This window comes from Bubalus bubalis, chromosome 22 (genome assembly GCF_019923935.1).
Source record: "Bubalus bubalis isolate 160015118507 breed Murrah chromosome 22, NDDB_SH_1, whole genome shotgun sequence".
In the NCBI taxonomy this organism is placed as follows: Eukaryota; Metazoa; Chordata; class Mammalia; order Artiodactyla; family Bovidae; genus Bubalus; species Bubalus bubalis.
The window spans coordinates 5,049,622-5,075,320 of NC_059178.1; the positions used below are offsets into that span (position 1 = coordinate 5,049,622).

General features: G+C 46.2%; 1 protein-coding gene, 1 long non-coding RNA gene and 1 other non-coding gene across 5 annotated transcripts in view; 1 reads left to right on the forward strand and 2 right to left on the reverse strand.

Annotated features, from left to right (window-relative positions):
* NEDD4L (NEDD4 like E3 ubiquitin protein ligase) overlaps positions 1-25,699 on the reverse strand; it is a 379,669-nt gene that overhangs the window by 339,289 nt on the left and 14,681 nt on the right. The gene's annotated exons all lie outside the window — the stretch shown is intronic.
* LOC123331123 lies at positions 18,229-19,129 on the reverse strand. The gene is made up of 2 exons (XR_006547593.2): positions 18,696-19,129; positions 18,229-18,510 (listed from the first exon to the last, which is right to left on the reverse strand). It is a non-coding gene; the product is annotated as an uncharacterized LOC123331123 (long non-coding RNA).
* Positions 23,309-23,381, forward strand: TRNAE-CUC. Its single transcript has one exon. It is a non-coding gene; the product is annotated as a tRNA-Glu (tRNA).

Sequence of the window (25,699 nt, forward strand, 5' to 3'; positions counted from 1 at the left end):
AATTACTATGAACCACTGTAGCACTTGCTGTTTATACAACTAACTGAACCCCTTATGATCACTGCCTTTCTATGCTCATTCATTCAATCAATAAACGTTCATTGAGCATCTACTATATGAAGGCACCAAGGCAGAGCTCATATCCTCAGCTGACAAAACAGGTACCTTCTCTTCTCTTATAAACCTTAATCCAGGGTATGCCACTACTTACTTTTGACTTAGAATTTAAGTTCCTCCTAAAAATGCATACATTCTTTGACTTATCAAGAGAAAACAGTAGTAAATCAAAGGAAAGATCATGATGAATAAAAACGCTTCCCAGTGCAACTTGTAACATGGGAAACATGAGGGAAAACAGTCCAAGAATATGTAACAGACAAGTGATAAGGGAACATCCACATAATGGAATACTTTATAATCATTTATAATAAAGTTTACTAAACAGTTTTTTAAAGGCAATGTTTATTTTATAAATTAAAAAGGCAGTGTAAAATGCATAAAGGGTACCGTCTTAATGCATAAAAGAAAATTGGTTATAAAACTACTACAATCATCAAAAAATAACATCAGTTGACTCTGGTTGGGTTACTTGAGATTTTTATTTTTCATGTCACATTTCCACCTATGAACACATATCTCTTAACAACACTGGCATATTTAAGAACTGGAGTTTCTACTTGAATCTGAACGCTTAGGAGCAAGGGGGTCAAGGGGAGGAGCACTAGCAGGGCGGGGCAGTGGACACAGGGGTTCACTGTGCTGCACCCGAACTGCATATTTTTGTTTGTGCACTTTTGCATGTGTTGTATTTCACAGTAGAAAGATTCAAAAATGCTTACAGTATGCTCCCTGAAGGCAGGTATTATGTCAAATTAAATCATTACATTTCCCACATATTTTGCACAAACTACTTGGCTCAGATGGTAAAGAATCGGCTTGCAATGCAGGAGAAAGGGTTAGATCCCTGGGTCAGGAAGATCCCCTGGAAAAGGAATGGCAACCCACTCCAGTGTTCTTGCCTGGAGAATCCCATGGACAGAGTAACCTGGGGTGGCAAGAGTCAGACACGACTGAGCAACTAACACATATGCTTTTGTATAAACTACTATTAAGTAATTATTACATATTCTTAATAGACACTTATTCAGTTCAGTCGCTCAGTCATGTCCGACTCTTTCCGACCCCATGGACTGCAGCACGCCAGGCACCCTGTCCATCACCAACTCCCGGAGCTTACTCAAACCCATGACCATTGAGTAGGTGATGCCATCCAACCATCTCATCCTCTGTCATCCCCTTCTCCTCCCACCTTCAATCATTCCCAGGATCAGGGTCTTTTCAAATGAGTCAGTTCTTCACATCAGGTGGCCAAAGTATTGGAGTTTCAGCTTCAGCATCAGCTCTTCCAATGAATATTCAGGACTTATTTCCTTTAGGATGGACTGGTTGGATCTCCTTGCAGTCCAAGGGACTCTCAAGAGTCTTCTCCAACACCACAGTTCAAAAGCATCTATTCTTCGGCCCTCAGCATTCTTTATAGTCCAACTCTCACATTCATATGTCATTTTAATATAAACACTTAATAAATTCATTATAGGCTCATTCTTTATCTTGAAAAATCATAACACTTACTCTTCTGTGTTAGGTGCTCTTAGAAACAGGTAAAAAATCCAGGTTCCAAACTCCCTCTCCATGAAAACAGCACCTGATACCTCACTAAGTGTAAAACTACAAAGATTTAAAGATCGATTTGCACTCCCAACCCTTGGGAAAGTCTTCTGCCCCCAACAACACGTCACCAAGTAACAGACCAAACACGGCCAGAAAGTAAGAAAAGCCGAATGTAGAGGAATAAGAACGAATAAAAGCATGTATGATACCAAGATAAGGAAATCAATAAATTAGGAATACAGTACACGTCCAGAGCGAAAGCTAAAGCCATTTTTCAAAGTCCGGATAAACAAACAGCTGAGGCTTTGTGTTGCGTATTTAGTCCTGGGCTGCAATCCCTTTCTGAAGCATTCTTTTCTCCAGTGAAAGACACACATTATTTCACGCTCAAATATAAATAGCCTGTCAAATACAGGCAGAGCTTTCTAGATTAGGTAGTTACTGCCAGGTCTAAGGAAGGTATCCTTGGGGAAATGGGCAATTTGAATTCTGTACAAAACACATTTGCTAGAGAGAAATTGCCTGGGAAAAGCAGGAAGTTCAGAAGAGTTGGCCAACTCTTAATTACTTCTCTAATCTTAATAATTAAGGCAGGTACTCTGAGGTTCAGAAGTAAGAGTGGGAACAGGAAAATAAACAAAGCGTGTAGTTCACCTCAGGGCAGAGGAAGATACGATGGCTTATTTACATGTTTTGACTCAGGTCATTCTGCATGTTTTCAGATGTCCTTCTGCACAAATAATAACTCTCTTGCTTTAAAACACGGGCTGACTTTAAAAATTTCATCCGGAAGTTAGTTATCTGAAATTTGGAATCCATATCCCTAAATGCAGATGAGTTCCCAAAGTGAGTCCACATCCAGGGATTTTACTTGCACTGTAGCTAAAACACCACAGGCTTTATATTCACGGATGGCAGCAGATGACAACGCCCTGGTGATACCAACGATCACACAGGAGCTGAAAGGCCGGGACAGCTTTCATTCCTGGAGTTCTGATGCTGAGGCATCTGGCTGTCTCTCAGACCAGGGCTGCTCCCTGCCCGCCCCTGCCTCTCCCCAGCCCCGAAGCAGCTTTTTCATCCTAAGAAGCTTGAGAGAATGCTCTAGGGGACTGCTGCTCTCCCTTCCTGGCTGAGGTCAGGCAAGGGCAGAGAAAAGAACAGTTGTCCTTGGCCTCCACCCACAGGTCCCACCAGATACCCGGGGAACTTATGGACTCATCTCACAGGAGCCAGGCAGCCGGGGGGCAGCCCCCCAGGGCCCAGGCTCCTTGGGCAGCTAGTAAATGACTTTTGTTTTTCTCTTTTTCTTTCTTGCTTGCTTATACTTGATTGTTAAACAGCAGAGGGACTTCCAAGGTGGTGCGGTGGTTAAAATTCTACACTTTCAATGCAAGGGGGCACAGGTTCGATCCTGGGTCAGGGAACTAAGATCCCACATGCCACACGATGCAGCCAGCAAATAAGGGGAAAATGGGGGGAAAAAATTTAAAGTCACAGTTTAAAAAAATATATTAAATAAACAAACAGAAACCCTCTCTACAGAGAGCCCCTCAATGTACAGTGATTCAGCTTACAATTTCACGGCTCTACAACAGTGCCGAAGTCATTGGCACCCAGGAGGAACAGAGCCTCGATTCTGAATTTCGACCTCTCCCTGGCCCAGTGACATGCAGAATGCTCTTCCTATGATGTGCCCAGCCAGCGGCCCCCATCGCAAAGGAGAACAGCTGATACCCTTTCAACCTACCTGTATCCAGACTAACGCTCTGCTCTTCACTTTCAGTACCACCCTCACCAAGTCACGTGAGACAGGCAACACTTCATCATAAAAGAGGCTTTGTGCTGGGAGATCCTGCCCATGTGCAGGCCAACAGAAGTGTCCCGAGTACGTTTAAGGTGGATGGGGCTACGCTATGCTGTCCAGGAGGGGTATTAAATGCATTTTCGACTTTACAATATATATAACTTACAACAGGTTTATTGGGCCAGAAGTCCAACACAGGTGAAGGAAGTTCTGTATTTATAGCATCCAAGTGTGGCTTCTCCCACAAACGCATGGGGATACTTTGCAAGCAAGCAGCAGGTACAGGAATAAGGAACATCCCCCTGCCTGGCTCTGTGATCTAGAGCAACAGAGGTTTTCCTGACAAGAGCTATTTCTTCCACGAGTCACCCATGAGGTGGCTCAAACTAATGAATATACAGCTTCTCACCCTTCCGGACCAGAAAGGTCTCTAAGGCAATATGGCGAGCTGGCAGAAATAATCCCACTTGACTATCCATACCCGCTTCAGTGTCTCCGAAGTTGTGAGAACCAAAAACCTCAAGGGTTATGAGGTCAAACCGGAAGCCTTTACCAGAATGCTGAAACTTGAGTCAACTATGGTTGCTTTGAGATAGGATGCACCTGCTGGAGCCAGGTGTCTGGGGGTGTTCCTCGTCTAAAGGGAATCCTGCATGAGCACTGGATCCCAGCCCTGCCCCTTACCCGGGGACCACCGCACTGCCCCTGCTTCCCCTCCACCGACCCATCCTCTGGGTATTAAAATACGTGCATGCATGCGTGCATGCTAAGTCACTTCAGTCGTGCCCAGCTCTTTGCGACCCCATGGACTGTAGCCCTCCAAGTGCCTCTATCCATGGGATTCTCCAGGCAAAAATACTGGAGTGGGTTGCCATGCCCTCCTCCAGGGGATCTTTCCAACCCAGGGATCAAACCTGTGTTTCTCATGGCTTCTACATTACAGGTGGATTCCTTACCACTGAGCCACCAGGGAAGCCTAGCAGTTTAAAACAGAAAAATAACTTCCATAACCCAATCCAGAACAAAACAACTCCTCAATTCTACACACACACACACCCCCCAACTCTCATCCCTGAAGCTCACAAGTGCCCCCTACTCCAGGGACCCGCCCCCCCCCCCCCCCCCCAGGATTCCCCTGCAGCCTTCTAAAGCCCTCAGGGGAGCTGGCTAGGTGGTAAAGATCCCAAAAGGCAGACTGCCTGCATGCCATTAAGGTCTTCCAGCTGTGATTAAGAGTAAATCACAAACTTCTCTGAGCCTTGGTTTCCTAGTCTACATCATGGAGATAAGAGTATTAATAGTACCTATTTATACCTTTATAGGGTATTTTGAAAATTTAAAAATGAGTATTATTACAGTCTTGAGGCCAGGACCTGGAACACAGTGACTGTTTCGTGTTAAGTAAATGAGAAAGCGCATGCTCACTCCCACCTGTCAGCACGCTTCCCATTCATCACTGTCATCCCATTCCCAGAAGCCTTTCTTCCAGAATTCAACAGCAAAGAATGCTAACAAGGAATGGATCTTTAAGATCAGTCAAGTTATCTCCAGTTCAGATATGAAGAAATGAAGGAAAATAAGGGACTTCCCTGGCAGTCCAGTAGTTAAGGCTCCATACTTCCACTGCAGGGGGCCTGGGTCCCACCCGTGGTCAGGGAACTAAGTGCCCACATGCCACACGGTGCCGCCAAAAAATAAAATGAATTAAAAAAAAAGAAATGAACGAAATTAAGATAGGAGACATTCCGTAACTTGCCCGAGGGTATGTTGTAATTAAACCCCAGAGCTGCGTCAAGATTCCCACGGTGACTCATCAGCATTCCTTGCAGTATTACCAGCAGGTATTTGCCCTGGGTTATGTCTGACATACACCTCACAGGTATAGGAGTCTCAGCACTTTGCCACACTCAGCCCCAGAGCACTCCTACCATCTGGGGCTACACAGGAGGCTTTATCAACACTCTTCCATCCATGGTCTCATTTAATCCACCACCCATCATAAAGTATTATCTTTCCGCAACGGCAGATGTGAAGTGGTGAAGTGAGCAGACCCTTCCAGAGACGAAGTCCAGTTTCCCCTAAGCCAGTGTCTTTTTATTCCCACCATATTGTCTCAGATCGCTGAAAACAACCCAACAAGGAATGGGCTGACCTACGCTCCCTTCTCACTTTCGTATTCCTCCTCTTCAGCAGGACCAGCGCCAGCCGTGTCTCGCAGCTGACCCTGCCATTCTCACATCAAGAAGAGCTCTCTCCCCTCCTTTTTTCAAGCCCTCTGTTTTTACATCTTGTTTTCCCGAAGATCAGTAAAATGTAAATAATTAGCCAGAGCAATACTAGAAATATTTTATTAGTAGTAAGAGCCAGGAAAGCCATTCTCTATGGAGTCAAATTAGATCTTGGGAAGAACAGCCCTATCAAGGGGGGAGGGGTAGGTTCAAAGCACAGGGGAACTTCTGTGGTGGTCCAGTGGTTAGGACTCCATTCTTCCAGTGCAAGGAGTGCAGGTTCAATCCCTAGTTAGGGAATTAAGATCCCACATGCCACTCAGCAGTACAGCCAAAAAATGCCCAGGCTCCTGGGCCTGGCCCCCACCCTTCTACTTCAGAAGCTCCATGGTGGCCCTTGGGAATTCAACCTTGAAAGTAATTCCTGCAAGTGATTCATAAGCAAATATTGAACTGTACTCATATCTGTTGTGTACTTTGAAAACTAACAATAAGATGGGAAGAGGAAACAAGATAAAGCAAATACAGCAGAATATTAATTGTAGACTCCATGTGGTGAGTAGATGAATGTTTACTGGATGTTCTTTCAACTTTTCTATAGGCTTGACCCTGATGCTGGGAAAGACTGAAGGCAGGAGGAGGACGACGACAGAGGATGAGATGGTTGGATGGCATCACTGACTCATTGGACGTGAGTTTGAGTAAACTCCGGGAGTTGGTGATGGACAGGGAGGCCTGGCAGGCTGCGGTCCGTGGGGTCTCAAAGAGTTGGACATGACTCAGGAACTGAAGAACAACAATAGGCTTGAAATTTTTTTTAATAAAATGTTGGGGGGGGGGTGGTGTTGGGGACTGGAACACTTCTTAGGATCAGGATTTGAAAACCACTGAAATAAGGGGGAGTCCAACTCTTCTCCTGGTGGAAGGACACCGGCTTTATCTTGATGTCTCACTTTACCTATTATGGAGTGAGCCGAAAGTTACTGAAGGAGTTCAGGAAAACAGAGCCAAACCTCAAAGAGGATCAAGAAGAGTCCGCCAGCCCTTTCCTCCCTCTGTGGCCCTGCTACTTCTTGCTTTGTATCTTGTTATTCCAGCAAAATAAAACAGAACTGACCACCTGGCTTAATTTTGTCCATTTTATTTTCCTGTGTTAATCCCCAACCCTGAGGCACAGTTCTCGACAGGTCTTTAATTCATAGTAGTTGCCAAGTTGCTCAGTCCTGTCTGACTCTTTGCAACCCCGTGGACTATACAGCCCACGGAATTCTCCAGGCCAGAATACTGGAGTGGGTAGCCTTTCCCTTCTCCAGGGCATCTTCCCAACCCAGGGATCGAGCCCAGGTCTCCCGTACTGCAGGCAGATTCTTTATCAGCTGAGCCACCAGGGAAGCCCATATGAATGTGCCCAATTTCAGAAAGGAGATTGTCCTGTTAAACATTAAGAATAAAAGTTAAAAAAAAAAAATAGAAGTTAAGACTTTGCTCTTCATGTGACACTAGCCACCCACTCTGCCTCCCACTCTGCCTCCCACACAACTGGAATTACTAGCGCCATGCCAGTCTGGCTCTGATCCAAAATACAATTACCTCCAGGCTCACATATTTGTGGGCTTCTCAATTTATCAAAAAGTCCTGACCACAAAAAACTGACAGGTAGCTTTTCTACTGAACCACAGTCCAAGGCATCAAGGGAAAGGCTCCTTAGCAATCCAGTTTTCTATGTTTACCAAACGGCATGATCATTTCTCTTGATGTCAGCAATGGTTATTTTCCACAGCGCTTTGTGCCAGCCTAATGATTACTTTGTGTGGCCAGACCAGAGGAAAATCTGTAATGAAATCCGTAATCTCCAACAACCTCAGGCCAAAAAAAAAAATAAAGGTCTTAAAACTGCCTCCTGGAGTCTCTTGTTTTTTACTTCCATTTTGCTCTCTAGTACAGGAAATCCTTGTGACTATGATATTCTCTGGCCCAAATACTTTTTATAAATTGGATCTGTGCAAATATATGCCTTCCTCCTAAGAGGATAGGTGAGATGAATCCATTACAGAAAGTATCTGAGATATGTGCAGGTTTTGTTATCGTTGCTATTATTTTGTCCAAACAACTGCTTCTCCGTTCAACTCTTCAGCTCTGGAGACGTCCTTCCCTCCACCCCCGTCCCATCTCTTTCATAGTTTCCAGCACCCTCTCACAAGCCAATCATCCACAGCAACATCAGCCAACGCTGGCTGAAGCCTTAGCGTCCTCTCTTCTATGTGTCCACCATTCGGGCTTTGTCTCCTTGTCTCAATATGCAGCATCATTTCTTCCCTCAAGTTAACTAGCAGAAGACAAGAGTTCAACTTTATTCTCGCTTACTTTGTAAGCAACTGGTTCAAATTCGCAATTGCATACCACCCTTCAGGAAGATGCTTTTTATAGCCTCAAGCTGGTCAAGAGCATCTCCAGGGCATTTCTCTTCACTGTGCTATTTTTTTCTTAGCACCATCTTAGGAGGGTGAGAGGAAAATGACAAGGTGCAAGTAGCAAGAATGGGGAGAAACACTGACACATCCAACATCAAAGAAAGCTGAAGCTCCTGCAAGAATCAGAACAGCCCACATTAGCCTCTCAGGATGGAGCAACAACTGCCAAGCTGCTCCCTCAATCCAGTGCCACAGAAGCTGACCCTGCCAGGGGCAGTAGGGTTCATAGGCAAAATCAGATGCGGAGTTAAGAATGCAACCCAAGGCACAAAATGCCCAAGGTCTGCACAAGCCAGATGCTGAAGCCTATGACACAATCTTAACACCCTAGATACACCTGGATATGCCCCTATCCAGATATTATATTTAACAGAGTACATCACGTGAAATGTTGGGCTGATGAATCACAAGCTGGAATCAAGACTGCTGGGAGAAATATCAACAGCCTCAGATATGCAGATAATACCACTCTAATGGCAGAAAGTGATGAGGAACTAAAGAGCCTGTTGATGAGGGTGAAAGAGGAGAGTAAAAAAGTTGGCTTAAAACTCAACATTCAAAAAATGAAGATATGGCATCTGGTCCCATCATTTCATGGCAAATAGAAGGGGGAAAAGTAGAAGCAGTGAGATTTTCTTTCCTTTGGCTCCAAAATCACTGAGGATGGTGACTGCAGCCACGAAATTAAAAAATGTTTGCTCCTTGGAAGGAAAGCTATGACAAACCTGGACAGCATATTAAAAAGTAAAGATATCACTTTGCCGACAAAGGTCCATATAGTCAAAGACACAGTTTTTCCAGTAGTCGTGTACAGATGTGAGAGTTGGACCATAAAGAAGGCTAAGTGCAGAAGAATTGATGCCTTCAAACTGTGGTGTTGGAGAAGATTCTTGGGAGTCCCTTGGACTGCAAGGAGATCAAACCAGTCAATCCTTAAGGAAATCAGTCCTGAATATTCATTGGAAGGACTGATGCTGAAGCTGAAACTCCAACACTTTGGCCACCTGACGCAAAGAGCCGACTCACTGGAAAAGACCCTGATGCTGGGAAAGATGGAGGGCAGAAGGACAAGGGGGTGACAGAGGATGAGATGGCTGGATGCCATCACCAACTCAATCGACATAAGTTTGAGTAAACTCCAGGAGACTGTGGGAACAGGGAGGCCTGGCATGCTGCAGTCCATGGGGTCACAAGAGTCAGACACGACTTATTGAGGTTTAATTCCTATATCATAAAATTTGCCCTTTTCAAATATACAATTCACTGATTTTTAATATAGTCACAAAGCTGTGCATCTATCACCATTAATTAGATAATGCCAGAAATCTTTCCTCACCCCAAAAGAAACTTTATACCCATTACAGCATACCCTATTCCTCCCTGCCACCAGCCTACAGCAAGTACTAGGCTACCTTCTCTCTCTCTGGATTTGTCTATTTTAAACACTTGAAATAAAAGCGTGGCTTTTCGTGTCTGGCTTCTTTCACCTATCATAATGTTGTCAACGTTTCCTTTTTAGTTACTCTACTTTTCAACCCCAGAATTTTTTTTTAAATCTCTATTTTTTTTTAATAATCTTTACTTCTTTATTCACATTTTCTATTTTGTGATACAGCATTTCATATTTCCCTTTAAGTCTCTAGATGTGGTTTCATACATATCTATCAAAGCAGATTTAAAGTTTTGTGTAGTATATCCAATACCCAGGCTTCCTTAAGGAAAGTTTCTGTTGACAGTTTTCTTCCTGTGTTTGGGCCATGTTTTCCTGTTTCTTTGGGTATCTTGCAATTTGCTGTTGAAAACGAGACATTTAAAGTAATATAATGTGTCAGTGTGTGGGAAGCAGAATCCAGATTTACTGTTATGAACCCCAGGGTTGTTTGCTGTTGCTGTGTAGTATTTTTCTTGGACTGAGCCTATCAAGTCTGTATTTGTGGTTCATATGTGGCCATCGAAATCTCTGATTAGTGATTTAGTGGTTAAGTATTAGTTGAACAGAGATGTCCTTAAATGCTTTGAGCTGATGAATCTCCCAGCCCTTACCAAGGGCTTCTGTGCATGTGCTGGGGCAGTTTCCAGGCTTCGCCAGCCAGTTCATAACTCTGCCTTGTGTTGGTCACTCAGTCGTGTCCGACTCTTTGCGACCCCACGGACTGTAGCCGCCAGCCTCCTCTGTCCACGGAATTCTCCAGGCAAGAATACTGGAGTGGGTCGCCGTGCCCTCCTCCACGAGATCTGCCCAACCCAGGGATCCAGCCAGGCCTCCGGCACTGCGGGCAGATTCTTCACCATCTGAGCCACCAGAGTAGCCCGTAACTCTTAGTCTTCACTTTCTGCTTGTGCAGAACCTCAAGGCCAGTCACAGGTGGGCACTTAGGGCCTTCTCCAGTATTCCCTGGGCATGTGCAGAGCCTTGTAGATTCCCAGAAATATGTTGGAACTTTATAAGGCTCCCGCTGGACATTCCATCCCCAGGTTTTTCTTTCAGTACTTTTTGATCAGTTAATTGTTGGCCCCAAAGAGCAACACCATCTCAGGCAGCCATGATGAAACAATCGCAACTGACCATTCTCAACCAACGTGCAGTGGAGCGGGGCCCTTACACAAAGTGTGCTCCAGTCTGATCAAATAAAGACAAGCTCTAAGAATGGAGCATTCACGCAGCCTGTCAGACGGGTGACACTTTCCTAGAAAGAAGTGGGCCTCTGGAGGAGCTCCAGCTTTGTTCTCGCTCACCCAGTGGCTACGAGACTGCTGGTTTTCACAGCCTCCATGGAGCTGGGGCAAGGAGGACGGGATCCACACAAGTTAAACCACCACACAAAGCTCACTGCTCCTGCTGAGCTCACGTAGCTGTTCTTGAACAAATATTACTCTTTTTGTTCTAAGTCTTTAATTTCCAAAGTTTTGGAAAAGTTGATATTGATGTGTCTTGCCAGTGTTCTCACTGCTTTAACAGAGTAGACTTTCAGAAGTCCTTACTCTACAGTTGTGGAATTCTGAGGCCCTTCCCTGGTGACTCAGACGGTAAAGAATCTGTCTGCAGTGCAGGAGACCTGGGTTCGATCCTGGGTTGGGAAGATCCCTGGAGAAGGGAGTGGTAACCCACTCCAGTATTCTTACTTGGAGAATTCCATGGACTGAGGAGCCTGGTGGGCTACAGTTCATGGGGTCACAGAAGAGTCAGACACGACTAAGTGACTAACACTTTTGCTTTTTCCTTTATCTGGGTTCCTGTGTAATTTTAGGGAGGTGGTAACCACCATTTTAAACTCAGGATGCCTGTGTCAGTCAGCATACAGAGTTAACACTTCGTAGTCGTATTCTGAGACCAGTATTCCTCCAAAAGCATGCCCAAGAAAGATCCTGAAAATTCACAATCACGGCCCTCAGATCAGATCAGATCAGTCGCTTAGTCGTGTCCGACTCTTTGCAACCCCATGAATCGCAGCACGCCAGGCCTCCCTATCCATCACCAACTCCCGGAGTTCACTCAGACTCACATCCATAGAGTCAGTGATGCCATCCAGCCATCTCATCCTCTGTCGTCCCCTTCTCCTCCTGCCCCCAATCCCTCCCAGCATCAGAGTCTTTTCCAATGAGTCAGCTCTTCGCATCAGGTGGCCAAAGTACTGGAGTTTCAGCTTTAGCATCATTCCTTCCAAAGAAATCCCAGGGCTGATCTCCTTCAGAATGGACTGGTTGGATCTCCTTGCAGTCCAAGGGACTCTCAAGAGTCTTCTCCAACACCACAGTTCAAAAGCATCAATTCTTTGGCACTCAGCCTTCTTCACAGTCCAACTCTCACATCCATACATGACCAGTGGAAAAACCATAGCCTTGACTAGATGAACCTTTGTTGGCAAAGTAATGTCTCTGCTTTTGAATATGCTATCTAGGTTGGTCATAACTTTCCTTCCAAGGAGTAAGCGTCTTTTAATTTCATGGCTGCAGTCACCATCTGCAGTGATTTTGGAGCCCAGAAAAAGAAAGTCTGACACTGTTTCCACTGTTTCCCCATCTATTTCCCATGAAGTGATGGGACCGGATGCCATGATCTTCGTTTTCTGAATGTGGAGCTTTAAGCCAACTTTTTCACTCTCCACTTTCACTTTCATCAAGAGGCTTTTGAGTTCCTCTTCACTTTCTGCCATAAGGGTGGTGTCATCTGCATATCTGAGGTGATTGATATTTCTCCTGGCAATCTTGATTCCAGTTTGTGTTTCTTCCAGTCCAGCGTTTCTCATGATGTACTCTGCATATAAGTTAAATAAGCAGGATGACAATATACAGCCTTGATGAACTCCTTTTCCTATTTGGAACCAGTCTGTTGTTCCATGTCCAGTTCTAACTGTTGCTTCCTGACCTGCATACAAATTTCTCAAGAGGCAGATCAGGTGGTCTGGTATTCCCATCTCTTGAAGAATTTTCCACAGTTTATTGTGATCCACACAGTCAAAGGCTTTGGCATAGTCAATAAAGCAGAAATAGATGCTTTTCTGGAACTCTCTTGCTTTTTCCATGATCCAGAGGATGTTGGCAATTTGATCTCTGGTTCCTCTGCCTTTTCTACAACCAGGTTGAACATCAGGAAGTTCACGGTTCACATATTGCTGAAGCCTGGCTTGGAGAATTTTGAGCATTACTTTACTAGCGTGTGAGATGAGTGCAATTGTGCGGTAGTTTGAGCATTCTTTGGCATTGCCTTTCTTTGGGATTGGAATGAAAACCGACCTTTTCCAGTCCTGTGGCCACTGCTGAGTTTTCCAAATTTGCTGGCATATTGAGTGAAGCACTTTCACAGCATCATCTTTCAGGATTTGGAATAGCTCAACTGGAATTCCATCACCTCCACTAGCTTTGTTCATAGTGATGCTTTCTAAGGCCCACTTGACTTCACATTCCACGATGTCTGGCTCTAGGTCAGTGATCACACCATCGTGATTATCTGGGTCGTGAAGATCTTTTTTGTACAGTTCTTCTGTGTATTCTTGCCATCTCTTCTTAATATCTTCTGCTTCTGTTAGGTCCATACCATTTCTGTCCTTTATCGAGCTCATCTTTGCATGAAATGTTCCTTTGGTATCTCTGATTTTCTTGAAGAGATCCCTAGTCTTTCCCATTCTGTTGTTTTCCTCTATTTCTTTGCATTGATCGCTGAAGAAGGCTTTCTTATCTCTTCTTGCTATTCTTTGGAACCCTGCATTCAGATGTTTATATCTTTCCTTTTCGCTTCTCTTCTTTTCACAGCTATTTGTAAGGCCTCCCCAGCCATTTTGCTTTTTTGCATTTCTTTTCTATGGGAATGGTCTTGATCCCTGTCTCCTGTACAATGTCACGAACCTCATTCCATAGTTCATTAGGCACTCTATCTATCAGATCTAGGCCCTTTAATCTATTTCTCAGTTCCACTGTATAATCATAAGGGATTTGATTTAGGTCATACCTGAATGGTCTAGTGGTTCTCCCTACTTTCTTCAATTTAAGTCTGAATTTGGCAATAAGGAGTTCATGGTCTGAGCCACAGTCAGCTCCTGGTCTTGTTTTTGCTGACTGTATAGAGTTTCTCCATCTTTGGCTGCAAAGAATATAATCAATCTGATTTCGGTGTTGACCATCTGGTGATGTCCATGTATAGAGTCTTCTCTTGTGTTGTTGGAAGAAGGTGTTTGTTATGACCAGTGCGTTTTCTTGCACTGGTCATAACAAACACCTGGAGTAACAGGCAAATTTGGCCTTGGAATATGGAATGAAGCAGGGCAAAGACTAATAGAGTTTTGCCAAGAAAATGCACTGGTCATAACAAATCACAGCCCTCAGATCCAGCCAAACTTTCTTCCTCAGGAATCCCTAGGACTGCTTCCTAAAACTGAGCTAATAAGAGAGAAGAATGATTCAAATACGGAGTACTTTTAGTAATAAGTCTCCCACGTTATTAAAAATCTATATTGACTTCAACATCTGAAAGTTGGTTCCCAGTGAGATGGCCTCATTTTCAACCTTAACATCACTGGTACTCAGCTACTTGAAAAGCTGTGGAAATAAAGGCTTTCACAAGAGTGCTTACTCCACCGTTAATACTTGCTGAGGAAGGGCATAAAGAGACAGTCATCTTTTCTAAGAAGCCATGCTAGAGAAGAGCATGGGGAATGCATCCTTTCAAAAGGGAACTAAAGGAGCCAGGGCTGCCGAGGCCCCATTCTGTCCCCACTATCCGCATGCATCCGCATCACTTGAGCGCCGAGCCTGGGCCGTGACCACGCACCTCAGGGACGTCCCTCAAGCTCCTCCCTTTCTTGCATGAGTCATGGGAAAAGAGAAGAGAAACAGTAGGTGGGGAATGCTGACATTTCCCCTGGTGGGTCTATCAGGCTTCTGCAGAGCAAGTCTGAGGCAACAGATAACACCCAACCCAAGAACATTTAGAGAATCTGCTCACATGGGCCTGAGTGGCCCGAGGGTCATATTCACGCTTGCCTCACCGAGCTCCCTCACTTTACAAGTAATCATTTTCCCCTCTTACCAGGTGGCACCATGGACTGAGAGGCTCCTCAGAGCCTGGCAGGCTACAGTCCATAGGGTCGCAAAGAGTCAGACACGACTGAGTGACTTAGGACATTTTCCTCTCCGCTGAGACAAGAAACAAATTGGGATTGAGAACAGTGAGATGCTTCTGTCCTTTGTGTTTAAAAATTCTGCAGCCCTGGTGCCAAACGGTGTAGCCCCGTTTCACCTCCAGGAAATCCCACCCCCGGGCTCAGCTCCTGACCCTCACACAGTCCACCTGCGTCCCCTGCTGCCTCCACCAGCTGCCATCTGGGATGCTCGCATTCCAGGCAGGCTGAGAAGTGCCAGCTTCCCAAGTCGCCTCGCCTCACCTTCCATCTGCCAGACGCTGCAGGACATCTCCTTCTCCAGCTTCCACTCCTCAAATAGCTCTGCTGGGACACTAATGATACATGAGAAAGTACAAAACATGCGGCAGTCACGAGAGCCCTGGAAGCCTTGCTCAGTTCCCGCAGAGCTCCTCCGTTCACTTCCTCACCTAGAGTTTCATTTCTTAGCTAAAGACCCTATTCCATGGGAACTACAGGTGCGACAAGTAATCCAGGGATACCTCCAGGGTCCTCCAGTCAGGCGTGCTGGGTGCTCCAAGTGAGCCAGGTGTCAGGCGTGCTGGGTGCTCCAGGGCCCCCAGTCAGGCGTCCCGGGTGCTCCAGGGCCCCCAGTCAGGCGTCCCGGGTGCTCCAGGGCCCCCAGTCAGGCATCCTGGGTGCTCCAGGGCCCCCAGTCAGGCGCGCTGGGTGTTTCAGGGCCCCCAGTCAGGCGCGCTGGGTGCTCCAGGGCCCCCAGTCAGGCGCGCTGGGTGCTCCAGGGCCCCCAGTCAGGTGCGCTGGGTGCTCCAGGGCCTCCAGTCAGGCGTGCTGGGTGCTCCAGGGCCTCCAGTCAGGCGTGCTGGGTGCTCCAGGGCCCCCAGTCAGGCGTCCTGGGTGCTCCAGGGCCCCCCCACCGTCAGGCGTGCTGGGTGTTCCGGGTAAGCCAGATGTACCCTGCAGCGGTTCCCCCCCACCCCACCCCAAGTCACTGCTTTAACCAGAACATGTCAAACCATCCTGTGATAACTCCTCCAATGCAAACAGCACAAGAGGATCACAGGGCTAAGCCATGGTATAAAGACAGGGGACTTCCGCAGAGGTCCAGAGGCTAAGACTCCACACTGCCACCGCAGGGTGACACGGTTGATCCCTGGCTGGGGAACTAAGAACCCATACAAAGCATGGCCAACAACAAAAATAACACCCTTCTTTGGGAGCAATTATCTTTATACGTAGACATACACACACCCACTTTATCATTTCCTGTTACTGTCACTCTTCAAAGCCTGAGGCCAGCACGGTATTTCAGACATATACACCTCCCCAAAACTGGTCCAAACACTGGCAAGTATGATATGTAAATGCGGGCTTCCTCCCAGCCTGTTTTAGACGAGGACGCACACGGCCCGATAGGAACCGTAATCCAGCAGCACCATCCGCCACCATCAATCTGCTTCCCAGGAGCTACGCTGTGTTCTGCCAGCTTCTCACTGGATCTGCACGTGTTCGTTCTTGGCAGAAACCAAAATGCACTTAGACTTGAGCATTCACTTTCAGAGCACGGGCCTGAGTGTTTCAATTGATAAGCGTGTTAGAAAAGCATTTAAAGATGACAGGCTCTGACTTACACCTTGTACTTTCACACTCACTTGTGGGTGTGTAAAAGGGGATCTAAGTTCACAAACCGCCCCCCAAAATAAACACAACCCCCAAACAATCTGCAGCATTTGGGGAGAAAACGCTCTCTCAGCCACTGATTTCCTAGTATCTAGCAATCACTGTCAGAAGTAAAACCCAGAACCTCCTAACTTCTATGAAAATGGAGGCTCTGAAAAAGGATTCCCAAAAGGCTTCAAGAAATGTCAGGTGCAACAGGAAAGGGACAAGTAACCGAAGCGACTACAAGGGGAAAACATTAAGAAAATGTGTATGTATTTCTACTGCATAAAAACCCACCAGTAATTTCTCCTCTTTCACTTTTCTTAACGGAGAGTAAGATTTACCAAGCTCCTCTCCTGACTCTTATTCTACAGGTATAAATAATAAATGCAAGTGAAGCCGCTCAGTCGTGTCTGACTCTTTGCAACCCCGTGGACTGTAGCCTGCTAGGCTCCTCCATCCGTGGGATTTTCCAGGCAAGGACACTGGAGTTGCCATTTCCCAGGGACTGAACCCGGGTGTCCCGCACTGAGGACACTCTTTGCTGTCTGAGCCACCAGGGAAAGAACGTGGCCAGCTCTTTGGCTGTGGCACTAAGAAGTGTGGCATGCCGGCACAGCCGCCGTGGGGCCCTCAGCGCTATTTGACAGTCAGTCAGCGGTCCACACCTGGAGTCCCACGTTCTCTACGGGAGGAGCTGCCACTGAGGCCCACAAGGCCCATTACATCCGACACCCTGAGTGGTTGGTAAGTGCGTCTTCCCGGAGGACAAACTTAACTTCTAGAAACAGCTTCAGAGTCAGCCATCCTAACTAAGATGAGTCTTCAAGCCAGTTAAGATTATTTAAATAAAGTATTGTTACAAGGTAAGGAGGCTGAGATGGCTAGTAACCTGGCTGAGAAGGCAGTTTTGATAGAGTAAGGATTGTGACCAACCTAGACAGCATATTAAAAAGCAGAGACATTACTTTGCCGACAAAGGTCCATATAGTCAAAGCTGTGGTTTATCCAGTAGTCATGTTTCGATGCGAGAGTCAGACTATAAAGAAGGCTGAGCGCCAAAGAACTGATGCTTTCGAACTGTGGTATTGGAGAAGACTATTGAGAGTCCCTTGGACAGCAAGGAGATCCAACCATTCCATCCTAAAGGAAATCAACCCTCAATATTCATTGGAAGGACTGATGCTGAAGCTCCAATACTTTGGCCACCTGATGCAAAGAGCCAACTCATTAGAAAAGACCCTGATGCTGGAAAAGATTGAAGGCAGGAGGAGAAGGGGATGACATAGGAGAAGATGGTTGGATGGCATCACCAACTCAATGGACGTGAGTTTAAGCAAACTCTGGGAGATGGTGAAGGACAGTAAAGCCTGGTGTGCTGCAGTCCATAGGGTCGCAAAGAGTTGGACATGACTGAGTGACTGAACAACAACTCAAAGGATTACCAAGGATTTCACGGATCTGTAGTTACCTCATGAAGAGTAGAGGCAAGGCCTCCCAAGAAACCACCTCGAAATGCAATGCTCATTTGGACAGCCAATGTCCAATGCTGTTCAAATAAGTCGCTCCTTGTTTTATTGTCATCCCCGGCTAAGATAACCAAAGGGAGAAAGGCATTTTTTTAAAGGCAAGAATCCTAAGGTATAAGTACAACTTTAGAGAAGTACAACTACCAGTGTTTCGCTGAGCACCCACTCGACATGGAGCAGAGTCAACCCCAAGTGTTGCCTTCCTCGTCAGGGACTCGAAACCCCCCCCCCCCAAAAAAAAAAAAAAAAGTTTTGTTCACCCTGAAAACAAGACAACAAAAGCATTTATTGCTCGGAAAATCAGCACGATCATCTGATGGTGGCAATGGAAAGCGGGTTGCTAAGGAATGGAAAGATTAGAGCCTGACTGACTTGTGTTCTTTAAGCAGGGAAATGTTCAGTACGAAGCTAAAGACGAGATGGGTGCGAGACCAAACAGCAACCGCGGCACTGGATGCGTTGGACGGTCGACGTTCTCAGTGTGGGTGGTCACTGGGCCAGGTGTGAACCATCTGTGTCCTGATGCATCACAGTTGTCTGATGGCAGAGCTGACGGGCAAAATACACTGGCTGTCCAAAGAGGCTCCACCACCCACCACAGTAACCATCCCTGCAGGGTGAAGAGTGAGGACTACTTCTGGTCCAGGAAGCCTCAGGCCATGACGATCTTAATGTATTAATACAAATACATTCAAGACCATCGACATGGCCACATTAAGTAATGGAGGGCTCACCATGACTTCCGGGGCTAAAACCAGTCTTGTCTTCACAATCAAGAGGGCATCGGTAATGCCTCTATGTCTCCAGATAACAAGATTTCAGGTCACTGGTGTCCCTGTGTGCTAACAGCACATGGTACAAGAAAAGTCTGAATAATGGGAACAAAGGAAGACAGAGTGAGTAACCATCACCCAGCACACGGTGGGTCAGGAGGAAACCTGTCCGGCAGCCAGGACATCCACAGACGACGGCTGTGGCTTTAGTAAATCAGCACCACCTGCCGCCTTCAAAACCATGCAGTCGGGCATCCCTGGCAGCCCAGTGGCTACCACTCTGCACGTCCACCCAAGGGGGCATGGCTTCCATCCCTGGTTGGGGACCTAAAGATACCACATGCCATGTGGCGTGGCCAAAAAAATACAAAAAAAATTTAAATCAGGAAGTTAATTTGAAGACTCCTGAGAGTCCCTTGGACTGCCAGGGGATCAAACCAGTCCATCCTAAAGGAAATCAACCCTGAATACTCATTGGAAGGATAGATGCTGAAGCTCCAATACTTTGGCCACCTGAGGCAAAGAACCAACTCATTGGAAAAGACCCTGATGTTGGGAAAGACTGAAGGCAAAGGAGAAGTGGGCAGCAGAGGATGCGATGGTTAGACAGCATCTCCAACTCAATGGACATGAATTTGAGCAGACCCCAGGAGATAGTGAAGGACAGAGGAGCCTGGCATGCTACACTCCATGGGGTTGCAAAGAGTCAGACATGACTTAGTGACTGAACAAAAATCTCAATTGAATTAGGTCGGGAATCGGATCTGTAATGAACCTGTGTGTTGGTTACAGGTAGTTATGGTGATTTAGGCACTATAAACACGTTCATTCCTCCTTTAATGTTTGGATATATTTTAAGAAACATTATAATAAAAATAATTTAAGTCAACCCATGAAATCCTCACTGATGTTCTCTCTCTCAGGAGTGTGTACTTTATTCAGGCCTAAAAAAAAAAAAAAAAAAAAAAAAACACTATATAATTTTTGCCTGCTGTCTTCCCACTGCAGAAAAGGAAACCCATGATTAACTGTCCTGCCTAAGGCAAGCAATATTAGAATAAGGTATTTCTCATCAGGAAATTTTGAAACAGGAAAAAAACCACCTAAGCTAAATCAGGTAAGCAATGAGTAACAGTAACATTAATATTGGAGAAGGCAATGGCACCCCACTCCAGTACTCTTGCCTGGAAAATCCCATGGACGGAGGAGGCTGGTAGGCTGTAGTCCATGGGGTCACTGAGAGTCGGACACGACTGAGCGACATCAGTTTCACTTTTCACTTTCATGCATTGGAGAAAGAAATGGCAACCCGCTCCAGTGTTCTTGCCTGGAGAATCCCAGGGATGGGGGAGCCTGGTGGGCTGCCGTCTATGGGGTCGCACAGAGTCAGACGCGACTGAAGCGACTTAGCAGCAGCAGCAGCAGCAACATTAATATAGTGAAATATAAGTGAAAGAGGAGAGTGAAAAAGCTGGCTTAAAACTCAACATTCAAAAAACTAAGATCATGGCATCCAGTCCCATCACTTCATGGCAAATAGATGGGGAAACAATGGAAACAGTGAGAGACTTTTATTTGACGGGGGCGGGGGGTCCAAACTCACTGCAGATGGTGCCTGCAGCCATGAAATTAAAAGACACTTGCTCCTTGGAAGAAAAGCTACAAGCAACCTAGACAGCATATAAAAAGCAGAGACATTACTTTATCAACAAAGGTCCGTCTAGTCAAAGCTATGGATGGTTTTTCCAGTAGTCATGTACGGATGTGAGAGTTGGGCAATAAAGAAAGCTGAGTGCTGAAGAATTGATGCTTTTGAACTATGGTGTTGGAGAAGACTCTTGCGAGTCCCTTGGACTGCAAGGAGATCAAACCAGTCCATCCTAAAGGAAATCAGTCCTGAATATTCATTGGAAAGGCTGATGCTAAAGCTGAAATTCCAATACTTTGACCACCTGATGCAAAGAACTGACTCCTTGGAAAAGACCCTGATGCTGGGAACGATTGAAGGCGGGAGGAGAAGGGGATGACAGAGCATGAGATGGTTGGATGGCATCACCGACTCGATAGACATGAGTTTGAGTAAGTTCTGGGAGTTGGTGATGGACAGGGAAACTTGGCATTCTGCAATCCACGGGGTCTCAAAGAGTCAGACACGACTGAGCGACTGAACTGCATTGAATCAGTGAATATATCATGATATTTTTGTGATTATTCTTCAATACTGGGCTTAATTTAGAAGTGCTCTTTTCATTGATTACCCCTGCCATTTCTCTGTCAAAATGTTCTATGACTACTTCTGTGTTATAGGAATGAATCTACACAAGGAATCTGAAAAGGAAATACCACATTCAAGTTCAGTGTTGTATGCAGTATAAACCAGGCCAGCAACCAGCACACTGTAAAGTTTGAAGTCCTCCTTTTCTCCATTTTTTTTTTTTTTTTTTTCTGATTTTCTATGTATACATGAACTCTCCTAACAGAAAGCTAAAGATCCTGCTGTTGGCTCACCAAACTCCTAAGCGGTTACTTTCCAGCAGCACTGGCATCAGAGTGGAAGGTGCAGCAAACAGGTATCGCCCAGAGAAGCACTGCCCAGATGCGGGAGCCCCAGCATCTTTCAGGACAACAGCTCCGAGGGATACAGGACAGAAAGTGCACACTGACCGGATGGGCCCGGCAGCTCAGGCACTGGGTGCTATGAGGCCGGACACAAATGTTAACAGGATTGGGGTCCACATGGAGGAATCAGGCCCACACACATCTATCTTGGGCTCAGCAGGGCAGCCTCATTCAGCTCACCACCCAAAGACCTTAAAATGCACAACCTTGAAAAGCCCTGGCGTTAGACAGTTTGACTGCGAAAACTCTGTCCCTGGGGCTCTATCATCTCAGGCCACCAAGGAGGGCTGCCGGGAGACCAGAGAGCCACCATTAAAAAGCAGACAGATATCGAAGTGCCACTCTCTCTGAACTACAGAAAGCCCTCTAGTCAGTTCAGACCACACTAAAACTGACTGATTCTCAGAAGGCCTCCTTACCTCTAGCAAATCAAGGTGTTTTTAATAGTTCTGCTACCTCTAAACCCAAAGTGGTCATGAATGACCCTCCCAACTCCTCCTCCAAGGGATACTCCATAATTAAATCACTGAGAAGCTGCAATAGTTAATATGCACAGGGAAGAAACAGGAATTTATAAATAAATGGGAAGTTATCATTTTCCCATTTTACCTGAATTTAACAGCAGTGTTTTTAAAAGGCAAAGATGGTGCATGTGAATATCTGCAGGAGAAAAGCCAACATCCAGACAGTAACTCCTGTGAACTCCCCGCTGTAAGACCTTCAGGACTGGAAAATTCGATCCTATGCAGAGCTGAGTATAAATAACCACCTTCCTTCCTGCCTGCTCCAGTCTGGAGCCAACACGACAGAAAAAAAGAGCCCCACAATTCAGTGTGTGCCTCTTCCTCTACAGCCTCGCGAGGAACAAAACCGCAGGCGAACTGAAAAGGGCACGTCTCCGCCGGGACGCCGAAGACCCAGGTTCAAATTCCGACTCTGGCCCTCACGAGGCCCTGGGGCTTTGGTCAAGCCACCCATGCTTGCTAAGCTTTGCTTATCTCGTCTGAAAAACATGAAAAAGAGTATTTAGGAAGCCCACGTGTTTGGTGGATGGATTAAATTAGATAATCGTGTAAAACTGGTACACACTGGAGCAGGGTTTCTGCAACCTGGCACTACTGGCCGTGGGGCCTGCTAAGTTTTTATCGTGGGGGCCTTCCTGTGCTTTGTAGGATGTTTAGCATCGTCCCTGGCCTTACCCATGGATGCCAGGAGCATCTCCCAAGTTTTAACCACCAAAAGCCTCTCCAGGTACTGCCAAAGGTTCTGGGGGGTCAGGGGGGCTTACCACCCAGTTTAAAACCACTGTACCTGGTATTTAGTAAATAATTTAAAAAAGGATTTCTCCCTCCCATCCAGTATCACCTGAAACAAATCTGGGGGGGGGGAGGGGGGGGCGGTGATGGTTATTCTAGAGTCTTCCCTTTTCCTAGTCCAATTGGTGAGTAGCCACATCCAGCGCCTTCTGCCTTCCATGTGCCTCTGGCATTTACTCTCTGCCTCCTGCACCCCTGCGTGGTCAGTCCCAAGGCCACGGCCACCGGCTCTGCCCAGCCAGCTACGGGACCGCCCACCGTGATCCACCTCCCTGTCCGTTCTCTGCCGGCTGCGAGGTGCGCATGAGCAAAGCACAGCTCTACACAAGCTCGCACGGTGCCTCAGGATAAAGTCCCGGTTCCCTGACAAGGTCCACAAGGCTGTTCACAGATCACCACCTCCTCCTGTGACTCTGGCCACTCGGGCCTCGGGGGTGGCCCCTCTCCACTCCCTGGAGACCTGGCCTGAGACACCGCCAGGTGCTGGTCCCACCCACAGGCTCTGGAGCCCGACTGCCGCGGTTCAAGTCCTGGCTCTGCCGCTTCCTAGCTCTGTGGCCCTCGAGTAAGTTAGCTAACCTCTCTGTGCCTCAGTTTGCCCACCTGTGAGATGGCGATAAAGTACCTACCTCCAGGACTTCCCTGGTGGTCCAGTGGCTAGGATTCTGCACTCTCAATGTAGGGGGCCCAAGTTCAAACCCTGGTCAGGGAACTAGATCCCACATGCCACACCTAAGAGCCTGCATGGCCAAATAAATAAGTAAATATTAAAAAAAAAAAAAAAGAATTGACAAAATACCCACCTTCAAGAGCTGTTGTGAAGATTTTGCAAGTTAGTTTTTGTCAGATATACGCATCAGCACCCAGCACAGGAAAAGTTCCCAACTTTTAACTACTGGCTTATTTTAATCTAAAACTCAGCTTAGATGTCACTGTTCAAAACCTACACCAGTTTTTCCACCCGCCTTCATAGCCCAGACTCAACTGCCCTCCTATATAGTTATCGCTACTACCGCGCTGACCGCAAGTGGCTGCTGCTGACGTGCCCGTCTCAAGTACATCAGGCCCTCCCTCGGAGCGGGCGCTGTGTGTCACTGACCATCTCGGTCCCCAGCACAACATCAGGTCTCGTGCGTGTCCGCTCCATGCAAGCCAGAACCTCAGACTGGACAATCTCATCAGATCAGCCAGTCCAAAAAACAAAACACTTATTTGTTCATGCCATACAGACCTCCCCTCCTTTTTCCTAGTCTATACCATTACTTCAGATTTTCTTCTTAACCATCCTCCTTCCCTAAAATTCCAAGTGAAAAGATCTCCTGCTTCTCCAAGCCCCCTCAAAATACAAATACATTCCAAAGAAGAAGGGCACTTTGGATCATTTTACACTGGTTTTTACTTTCCACAGATTTCTTAAAGGCCAAAGGAATCCTTGAAACCGCCATTGCCCAGACCAGAAAATCTGCTTGAAACCGTCACTTTGCAGAATTAAGGTCACCTGGCAAAGAAGTACAATGTCCTGTTGCCCAGGTATTAAAATCACCACAAGACTGGGAAACTGAGATAAAGCAGGAGTTTGGGATTAACAGATACACATTACTAGATATAAAATAGATAAACAACAAAGACCTACTGTATAGCATAAGGAACTATGCTCAATATCTTGTAATAAACTATAATTGAAAAAAATCCGAAAGAGTATATATACATACATATATATGTATGTATAACTAAATCACTTTTGATGTACACTTGAAACTAACAATATTGTAAATTAACTATACTTCAATTTTTTTTTGGGCTGCACCCCAGGACTTGTGGCATATGCGATCTTAGTTCCCCGACCAGGGACTAGACCCAGGCATTCAGCTGTGAGAGTGTGGAATCCTGACCACTGGACCGCCAGGGAACTTCCTATACTTCAGTTTTTTTTAATTATTTAAAAAAACAAACAAAAAAAAGATTCGGAACCTGGGAAGTCCCTCCTCCCTGGAGCAACAGGATATTACCAACATTGGGACTTACCAACCCACCTCATCCCATTCATCAAATTGTCCATTATGGGTCACTCCTGCCCCTTCCTGCAATTATTAATCTTTTTGTGTCCTAAGACCAGCCTCACTCTAACAAGACAAGTGCTTGTTATGAAAGAACAATATACAAAATCTAAGACTATACAAGGGCTTCGAGTGGAGAAATAAGGTCTGAGAATCCAAAAACATGAACTGTGAACTCATCAGAACAGTACTTCTCACGCTTGATGTTCAGTTCAAAAGGTAAAACATTTTCAAAGCCCCTTTCTTTGCTGACTCAAATTCTTCGGTTGATATTTCATTAATGCAAGTGTAAAACTAGGTCTACATCCAATGGTGCTCCTTGCCACCAAGCTGGTTCCTTGGAGTTCCACGCAGCTCTGCTACGTCATATTTGATGTCTCAACTCATGTCTCCAACACCTTTTCAACTGCAGACAGAAACTTCTGTTCACATCACCAGGCACACGATGATTTGGCCTTCTCTGGGCAGGAGGATATTGCTGGTGTATTGAGTCCATTCTGGTCTTATCCCCTTAAGAGTGCGTGCGTGCTCAGTCATGTCTGACTCTTTGCAACCCCATGGACTGCAGCACCCCAGGTTCCTCTGCCCTTGGGATTTCTCAAGCAAGAATACTGGAGTAGGTTGCCATTTCTTTCTCCAAGGGATCTTCCTGACCCAGCAATCGAACTCTTGCCTCCTGCTTCTCCTACACTGGCAGGCAGATTCTTTGCCACTGAGTCACCAGGGAAGCCCGAGCAGTTATATTACTCTTAACCTAATCAAAACACACCTTTGGATCTCCCCTTTTCCCCTTATTATTAGGTAACTGACCACCTAACTGCTCACACCAAAACCCTGGGTGGTAACTCCATATACATCTATCAAGACCCAGGCACTTCCTCCAAAATACACACCAAACCCATCCACCTCACCACACAGCACCATGCCCTTCCTCACACCCCAGCCAACCATCACCTCCCGACCAGCCAACCAG